Below are 9,787 nucleotides of genomic sequence, written 5' to 3' on the forward strand. Positions count from 1 at the left end.
TAACTTCACAGCTGTTACAAGAAGGTGCAGTTTAGAGCCCGTGAGGTGGAGTGGAGAGGTCTGGGGTGGACGCCGGGGGCTGCCCACTCGCTCTGACCGGTGGTGAAGCCTCCAGATGGGGTCTGCTGGCAGCGATGGACGGAAGGGCCCAGAGTCTCGTAGGCGAAAGGCTTTTGCCACCAGTGGGCTCTTTAGAATGTCCAGTGAGCGGAGAAGGTTCCGGGGGCTCCCAGATTGTTCCAAGCAAGAGCAGGTTTCACCGTATCCCCTGGTATCTCCTGTCCACGTGGCTCTCGCACAGTCTGGTCGCTGAGCCACCCCCGGCGCCCTGCAGAGTCGTAGACGCAGCCGTCTCTCCAGCGAGTCCTGATCCTGTCCTGGAGATGGCATTTAAGGCCAAGGTCTGGGGCCACTGGGGGACCTCTGCTTCTAACCCCTCTGCCCCCAGAGCAGGAAGAGTTGTCCGCAGTGACCCACGTACACGTGCTTGTCTGTAGGTGTGGCTGTGGGTGACCAGCTGTATCGTAGCGAGCAGAATGGGAGCTCCTGCTGGCCTGTCCAATTCCCACCCCCGTCACCTGCAGCCTCCTGAGATCCGGGTTCCCACGGTCTGCCGCCGGGCTCCTTAGCTGTGCTCCCCACACTGGATCCACCAAACTCCTGCAGACGTTTCGGCCTCAGGGTTTGTGTCTTCCCAGCTCTTTCTCCTTCTCATTGGCCCTGATTCCAGCCTCTTTCAAATCAAGCACCTCACCCACTCGTGCTCCCCACGTTTCCCGCAACTCGCTCACGAGATGGTTCACTTCTCCAGCCTCTTTGACACTCCCTTCTGCCCCCCAAGCTGTGGCCCTGGAGCTCTCCGTCCAGTGCAGGGCCCCAGCCATGGCGCCTGCGGAGCCCTGACGCATAGCTGATCCAAATGGAGGTGCTCTGTGGGTGTAAAGATGGTAAAACGGCTCACCTGTAATCTTTCTATTGGTTACCTGTTGAAATGGTAACATTTTAGACACACGGGGTGAATAACACTTAAAGCGGATTTCACCTATTATGTTTTCGCTGTTTAGCGTGGCTACTGGAAAGCTTAGGTTACACCCGTGGCTTGTGTGGCTCACGTGAGATTCTGCTGGACAGAATCGCGTCTATCAGGCCGGACACGTCGGCCACCTCCTCCTTCGACACTTCCATTCTCAGTACCCCCTCTGCTCGAAACACACTCCCAACCTTTATTTATTTATGTGCTTTGGCCTGAATTGCTTATCTTCCTAGGTTAAGTCAAGTAACCCCGTCTGAGTTTCCAGAGATTGCGTGCTTACCTTCATCGTAGCACTTATAGCACAAAGTACTTTAACATGTTTGTCTTTCCTGTGAACAGGAACAGGGATTGTTTGTTTATTTTTATCCCTCACACCTGCTGCATGCACCTGACAGGCAGCAGTGCGTGTTGTGGAGCACAGCCCCGGGTCTTAAGCAGGAAGCGGGCAGCCCGCTATCACTTTGAAGGTCGTAAAAGTTAAACACCGAAGCAATTGAACTTCACTATCGTATTAGCTCTGACGTGTAAATACATACTCGCAGACTCATGAAAAATCCGCGAGAATGGATGATCCAGTGCGTGAGCTAAGGCGTAGGTCTTGTTGACTTAATAAGTAAGTCAGGCACCAGCCTTTGTCGAGAATCTACGCTGTACACGGGGCACTCACTGGCCCATTTCACCTACTTTTTGCAATCCTTCTGCTTAGAGCTGTAGTCAATTGTGTGGGCTGATTATTCCTTAAGATAATCTTAATTCCTTTATTATGTAAAGCCTACTTGCTATTATTTAATAACTATGTAATAAAATTGGGAATTCTTGGTAAGGTAAATGTCCAAACATATGAAAAATATTTAAGCATACAAAGCTGGTATTTTGTTAGAAGTCGCAGACCGCTAGGTGCGCACGGGAGTCTGCTACAAGGTGGGCCTCGCTGCCATTGAGTCTCCTGTGAAGCACCTTTGCTTCTCTCCTGCCCGTCCTTCTGCCTGACCTTTGGACGAGCCCCTCCAGCTTTCTGACGGGGAGGCTGCCTTCCCCCACTCCTGTCCTTTTGGGGCCAGCCTTGATTTGGGGGGATAACAACCTCAGACCTCCCCCATCACCACATTTTGTTTCGGGATGGGCAGAGGCTCGAGTGTGACCCGTGCACATGTGACCCCGAACTGGCATCGCAAACTCTGAGGGTCAGCTTGGGGCATCTTCAGCTGCTGTCCTTGCTGTTTATGCCACCTTGAGTTGGGTTTCTGTCACGTGCATTCAAAGAAGGCCCGTGTCCTTCAAGCACAGGGACGGGGTCGCAGGCAGACAGCAGAGCAGTCAAGTTTCAGGTCTCAGACTCGGGCAGTGTCCTCGTCTCTAAACGGGGAGCAATCACAGAAGCTGCTTCACGGGTTTTCCTGGGGGTTAAAGGAGCCGATGGGTGTAGGTGCTCAGCAATGCCGGCTGCAGAGGTGACGACGGTGGTGACGTTCTGATCACTCCTAGGCCTATTTCTGGGGTCTCTGAAGACCCCGAATTTCCTGGTCCAACATGGAGACTGTGGAAGCGTCAGGCGTGTCTTTTATAGTTTTTTGTCCCCAAGCACCCCCGTATGCCGCGAATCAAGGCCGACAGCCCGTCGGCACGTAGGTCTGGAAGTTCACGCACACCGCGGGTCGAGGCTCAGATGGCGAACAGGACAATCTTTAAAGTCCCTATGATGATTCTCGCTGCAAAATCCAAGCCCAGAGCGATGTTTTGGTCATACGGACCACCTTCTGAAGACGCTGAGTTGTAAAGTCTCACAAGTGACCGATGCTTCTGGCTTCTGTAACGAAAGGTTTATATATAAACTGCCGGGTGGGTTTTGGGGACGTGAAGTCCTTTCTCCTTTTGCAGGGTCCCACCCTGAAGACAGGCAGCCGCTCCCTGCCCGTGGATGGGTGACGGTTCGCATCTTCTTTGGGTGCGAGGTCTCTGCAGTACCGGGGGCTGGTGCAGCACAGGGATGAAGGACATTTTTGCTTTAAAACGTCCAGTTAGACAACAGCTGCCTTATCACAGGGGAGGCCCGGGGACTGACTGTGGGCAAGTAGCTGTGAAACGCGCCCTTTGGAGACAGAACCGTTGCATCATCCCTGCTGACGGCGACCTGAACGAAAGCTCTAGAAACCGCTTGGTTTGAGAAAGACCAGCCCCCTCCCCAAAGCTGCTGAACTGCCTCTTTGTCTTAAGTCTGTCGTCTTGATAAAGCTAAGCAGGAATTCAGACTTTTCGAGAGTTTCGTGTTTTTATCTTTCGAGTGATTGGAAGCCCTCTGGAGTGTATGCCTGGCCTTGCTCTTTGAAGGCTCCACGAAGCCTTTCCTCTGCTTATCTCCCTGGGAAATGTCAGCTGGATTTCTCTGGGCTCTGGGATCCCTCAACGTCCGCCAGGCACCAGGCAGAACGTCCAACGCTGCAGGCTCTGGGCTCTGCTCTTAATCCCGTGGGGCCGGGAGCGCCAGCCCCGAGGGACCGTGGCAGCACCACGTGGCTCCGGGCCGTGCCCGGGTTTGGACCTGGGCTAACATGGCGGCATCATCCTGTGACCCCCTCATTCCTCGGCCGCGAGGTGGGCGCCTGGCAGACGTGCTGGGCACAGCTCCCGATTTCAGGGCCAGCCCGCTCCCTGGACGAGGCTTTAGGGACGTTTCCTGATGAGCAGAAACAAAGGGGGACGGAAAGAAAACACACAAAGGGGAGTTGAGACTTTGGCAAAGGACAGATGCTCTTCGCAGAATGAGAAGGAGACAGCTACCATTTCCCCTTGAACCTGCAGTGGTGCGGACACTGGTGCCTCTTTCACTTTCCAGACCAGGAGTGCGTCTTCTCCCCCCGTGGACATGTGAGCAGAGAGCGGCCGGGCAGGAGTCCCCAGGTCCGCGCAGCCCCGCGTGTTTCTGTGTGCAGGACACAAGTTACCTTACTCCTATGCACCTCATGCTAAAAGTTAATTCACCTTATCAGATTCTGTTTTCTGCTTTTTTTAAAAATTATTATTAATACAGCTGTTGGGACAGAAATTACATTTGCTCAAGCTCTGAATTCATTTAAACTTCACGAAGAAAGTCTAGAACTAAAGTGAGAATAAAATTACAGTTTTAAAATTCTTAAGACGGTAGAGCAAATAGGGGATCTCCTGGAAGCTGGGCCCCTGGTTTCTGAGACAGAAACCAACTTAGGGAAGAATGAATGACAACAATTGTACATGATTCCGATGACTGGCCCTTGGTGTGAGAAGTCTGATGAATGAGCCGCGATTTCAGTGAGTGCCTAAAGCATGAATGAGGTCCGCTGGGTGAAGCCCCAAACGGAGGAGGTTTCAAGTGCAGAGGGAAGGCTGCTGCTGTCTGTTTTACACTTGATTCCTCCCTGGTTTCCTTTTCTTTTTTTTTCCAAACCAGATTACTTTTACATCCTTTCTTGACTCTCGGTTATGGTAACAATGCTTGCAAAACTACAATTTTCATTTTATAGAATACTTCCACGTATATTATTTACTTAATTCTTACAGGGGTTGTATAATGCAGGTAGTTTTAATCTTATTTGACAGATTAAAAGCCAAATTCAAAGAAAAGCGCAGGTTAAAAGCCCAAGACACAGAGTCGTACACTCCTCACTTTCTGGGCTGGTCAGGGGATTCGGTTGTTCAAGACCTCCATTTCCGCATCCGTAAGGTGGGCGTCACAACACTGCTTCCATCCTGGGCAGCTTAGGGGCGGTGAACCAGACAAGCGGCTGCCTGGCTGTCCTTGTCCACACGCATCACTGTCCTTTAAGAAGATGTCCTGCACGACTTCCAGGTCCAAGGCTGGGCTCCTTCCGGCGAGGTGCTTTCCCCCGACCCCCCGCTTCCCTGTCCTGGACCCTGGGGCTGACCTTCCTCTTCCTCTGCCCTGGGAGAGGGTGTGTGTGTCTGTGGTGGCCACACTCCTCTGGAGACCTTTGCTGCGAATAACTTGTGGGATAGACCCCACAGGCAGCAAGGCAGGGTTTTGAACACAGGCGGCGCTTTTAGGACTCGGGGTCCCTCCTGGGGCTTGGCTCGCCCTGTGGGTGGGTGGGCTTCCTGTCGCATCTGTGTCCTGGCCTTGGGGGGAGCCCAGGCCTGGGTGGGGGGGCAGAGACACCCCACCTGGACATGTTTATGTGGAGACGATTCAACTCCTATCCAGCGGCTCATGTCCTCACAGACGAGGACGGTGCACAGGGACACCTTAGCAGCTGAATGATCGCATTTCGCTCGGGGCCTGGTCTCAGAAGGGATCCGTTCCCGCTGACGTCAGAGGAGGAAGTTAGGGCAACGGGGAGCACATGACGCACACCCCTGCCCGTCTGTCCCCCAGGGTCCTCGCGGGGATGGCACAAGGCTGTTCCCAGGACAGACGCAGCTCATCCGCGGTTTCTGGAACCTCCCCCGCCCCAGCCCATCTCTCCCAGGACTCAGCTCTGCGTGGGTGCTGTTTGCACAAGCTGCCCGCCTTCCACACGGAGGGAGGTTAAAGCCGGGTCACGGGAGGGGCTGGGCCTTAAACCCGCTTGCATCAGAGCAGTGCCGTCCCCGAAGTGTGGAGGAGAGCGGTCATCTGACCTTCCTGATGCCCAAGGAGAATGGCGGGAGGTGGAGGCTGGCGAGCCTCCCTCCTCCAGACTCGGCTCAGGCCCGTCCAGCCCCCGAGCAGGGGGCGTCGTGTGCCCAAGCTGGTGTGCGGGGTGAGATGCCCCAGGCCCCCTTCTCCTGCCCAGCCCTCGCCCCAGCCTGAACCCTTAGGCAGCGACGACGGCCCTCTGACCCTCTGTCCCTACATCGGTCCGCCTTGGTCCCAAGCCTGGGTGGGCAGCTTTGAACGTCCAGCTGTCGGCATGGTGCCCGGCCCACAGCTCGTCCTGGAAGGTGTGGACAGAAGGAGTGTGGCCAAGTGACCGACAGGTCGCCCAGGGGGATGAGGCCACCTGGCTGGTGTGGCAGGTAAGAAGGGGCTGGCACAGGTGCAGCCATTCCTCTGGGGACCTGGTCCCCTCTTCCTCGGGAAGGTGACGAGAAGAAGGTGCGGCAGGTGCCCGTCGTTCGAGGTGTCCCTCCCGCTGCCCCCCTGGCCCACCACTAACCCCCACACAAACCCCTGTGAGCGTTGGTGACACCCTGGCATCCTCAGGGCCGCATCTGGGCTGTGGGGAGTGCACGTGTGTGTACGTGCAGGGGTAGGTACACGAGGCGAGGCTATGGGACAAGGGGAAAGTTGCAAAACTGGTGAGTTTTCACTTCTCTTCTGATTCCTCTGCTTTCCTCTGACTCTGGGCCATTCTCGGGTGTGCAGGTGTCCCTCTGCCCTGGCGGGACTGTGGCCCCTGGAGCCTCGGGTCAGGCAGGTTCCCTGCCTCTCCTGGATCTGGCCCACTTGGTGGCCTGGGGCGAGCTGTCCCCCCGACCTTCCCTCCGTCAGGGTTGACGTGTCCACCGCACGTGTGGTTCTGAGAGCTCTGTCCTCCCCTGTGTAAGCAGCGACGTGCGGTGCACGTTTACACAGAGAATCTGCACAAAGGCTTCAAGCCCAGGCTCGGGTTTTGCACGTGAATTCTTTTCTGGTGTTGTAGCATGTGACGTGTGCAGCTGCTGTTATATTTAGAAGGTGACGCCACGTTTGCAGGACCCTCTGCAATAGGGTGGCTGTAAGGAGGTGCAGCCAGGGGGAGGTGGCGGCGTCTTAGGACGCAGGTGAGGACAGAGGGACACGCTGGCGGTGGTCCTGGGTCCTGAGGGAGCTGGTCCCCTCCTGTCCCTGATGGGACGCCCGAATCATCTTGACTCCAGTTTCAACTTCCGCTCTTTCTTGCTGGTTTCAGGTGGTCAATCGCAGAGATCCAAAATTCATCCCAGAAATGCCAGGAAAAAAGCTGGGGGGAGGCTCACTGGCCAGTTCATCGCCGTCTGGTCATGGCAAGAATGTGGGCGAGGGGTGCAGTTCCAGGACTCTCTCAGACTTCAGGATTCATTGAAAAGTTTAAAATCACACGAGAAGCCTGCTTATGGGAAAAGCCTGTCTCACGCCGACGCCAGCTCCAGCCAGGAGCCGAGGGGAGCCGGGGATGGGGGGCGACTGCTCCTCTGTGTTCCGGGTCTTCCTCACACACACGCGGTGGGCAGGGGTGTCCCGGACACTGTGCTTCTGAGAACAGACACAGGAGGCAGGGCAGGTGCTGCGTGGCTGTGGAATCCAGAATACAGGCCGCTGTGTCGGCTGCTAAGTCTGTACACTGTGGTCCTGCAGGCGGGAAGGGCCGTCCTCCATCCCTGGTGGGGTTGGCGGGGGGGTCCACACCTTGTGATGACGGATGGAGCTGAGTATAAAGAGTTTCCCCCTCCTCCCTCCCTCCTGCCCGGAGCCCGGGGGCGGGTGGCCGGAGAGGGAGTCCCGGGGCTGCAGGTGGTGGGACTTTATCTGCTTCCTGAGTCAAGGACAGCAGGTGGCCTCCTCCTGCACAGATACTGGAGCCCAAATATTTCTTTTTAAGGAAAGCTTTCAAAGCCAAGCCGATTTGCTTCCGTCCCCCCGAAGGCCGGCGCCCTGAGTGCGTTTGCTACAGACTTTAATCCCACAGCCTCACGACAGCAGCACAATCCCTCGATTTGTTTTGGCTCAAACGTCCCCCTCAGTCAATAGTCTGAATCTTGGCAAGGAAAAGGGAGCCGGAGTCCAAGCCCTACGATTCGTAGTTTGCCACGCGAGGAGATGTGAGGTCTGTGTGCACGCCATGTGCGTGCGAGTGTGCGTGCACGTGTGAGTGTGCCCACTTACCTGCCGCCTTTCAAACAGCTCTGGAAACTGGGTTAGAAAATGCCTACTTTGAATATCTTTGGGGGGACGTGGGGGACAGGATGAGGAAGGACCAGGTGTCTACACTGGCTGCAGCAGGAGTGACCCTTGCATCAGGCTGGTGGGACTGGGCCCCCCCGAGCAGGGGGACTGAGGCATCGAGGGGAGAGGAGGTCCACACCCTCTGGGGTCCTTCACTCCTGCCATCAGCTCTCCAAGTCCCGCTGTCACCTGCCGACCTCTGTGCCGGTCAGACTCTGATAGGGACACGATTGCAGCCGATACTGGATTAGTTCCCTGAGCACTCGATCCAGCCACCGGATCCAGGAGAGCAGAGACGCTGTGGATGCACTCGCCACTGGGATGGAAGTCAGGGACGCTGGTCCAGACCCGCCTTCATGAGGACCAGCGGCTCAGCCAGACTCAGGGACCGAGGCCGCGCAGAAAGGCGTTTGATGGAGAATTGACGGTGTGACAATTACGACGGCCTTGGCTTTTTAGTGCCTCAAGTCATCAGCAAGCTTTTATTATCTGGACTGTTTGCACATGCCGAAGTACCTTTGAGGGAGCAAAACAAAACTTGCAAAGAGCTGAGGTTTGGTGCGAAATTACTAAAAGTGAAAAATACTTGGGAATTTTAGAAGACCCGTCAGAAAGCGGTCCTGTAACAACTGGTTTTATAAACTACCTTTGATCAGAAAGAAATAAGTATATAGAAATCTCAAGAATAAAGTCGTTATTTTGAAATAATTTAAGGTCTCCATACCTACTTCTAAAATGTATCCAAAGACAAGAAACAATGTCCTCCAGTGAGACGAGAGGGTCAGGAAGGATTTCAAAACACCCATGGCTGAGTAGACCCACTAAAATCAAAGTAAAGACTGAATAATAAAATCACTATTACTTGCATTCCACTTAAAGTTAAACATTCTTTAACATGCAAGTAAACTTGGGTCCCGAAACCAAAATTAAGTGGCGGCCCCACTTCTCTCGCTTTGTGAAGCCGTTTTTGGTGGTGTTGTTCTTTCTGATTGTAAAGAAGTGACATGTGCTATTGAAAGTTTAGGAAAGGCAGCATCAAAGTAAGTTCAAATTCACTTCGTCATTTTGAGAAAATGCACATTAGTCACACTCGGGGGATATTAATTCTGGACACACACACACGCACATTTTATTTGTGCCGAAGCGTGAACAAGCGTGTGTGTCTAACTATGGAATAGGAGTCCCTGCTTTGTCCACTACATCAGGCACAGTGTTTCCCGGGTCACTAGGTCCTGCTGAAGGCCGGGAGTGGGAAGTGGAGAGTCAGGACTCTGGTTTGTGGTGAGACGGAGGCCAAGCCCCCCCTCCCCACCGCTCTGCGTCCCCTGCGTCCAGCGTCCTTGTGACGGGGCCTTGTCCGTGGAGGTTGGGGAGACGTGGTGTGGATGGGCATGAGAGGCTCAGACCAAGCCTTGGACACTTGGTCCGGACGCTTGGCTGCGGCGACAGGGTCGGGGGCTGCACAAGGCCTCCCGTGCTGCACGGGCGTCGCTCACTCTTCCTTCTCCAAACCCCTCTCGCTTTCTGATATTTTTCTCTAAAACAAACAACACGCTCGCTGCTTTGTTTCCTTTACTGACCCAGAATGGATTCTGACACAAACCCACCGCAGGGAATCATCTTCGCTGAGCGTCCTCAGGTCACCTGCGTGGACAGTTCTTGTGTGACGACCGACTCGGACTAGCCTGCTGCCTCCCGTTACATTCCTGACCCTGCGTTTTAACGGCCTCACCCCTCTTCCACAGGGCCTGCTGGGCTGCTAGGGCTACATTCCTGCGATTTACACCTGGTTTCAGAAGCCGTTGGTGAGTTTCCTAACCCTGTGGACACACCACCGAGTTGGGGTCAGAGGTTTGTCCCGAGGGGAGTGCTGTGAC

The sequence above is a fragment of the Globicephala melas genome, chromosome 17 (assembly GCF_963455315.2).
Source record: "Globicephala melas chromosome 17, mGloMel1.2, whole genome shotgun sequence".
Taxonomy (NCBI): domain Eukaryota; kingdom Metazoa; phylum Chordata; class Mammalia; order Artiodactyla; family Delphinidae; genus Globicephala; species Globicephala melas.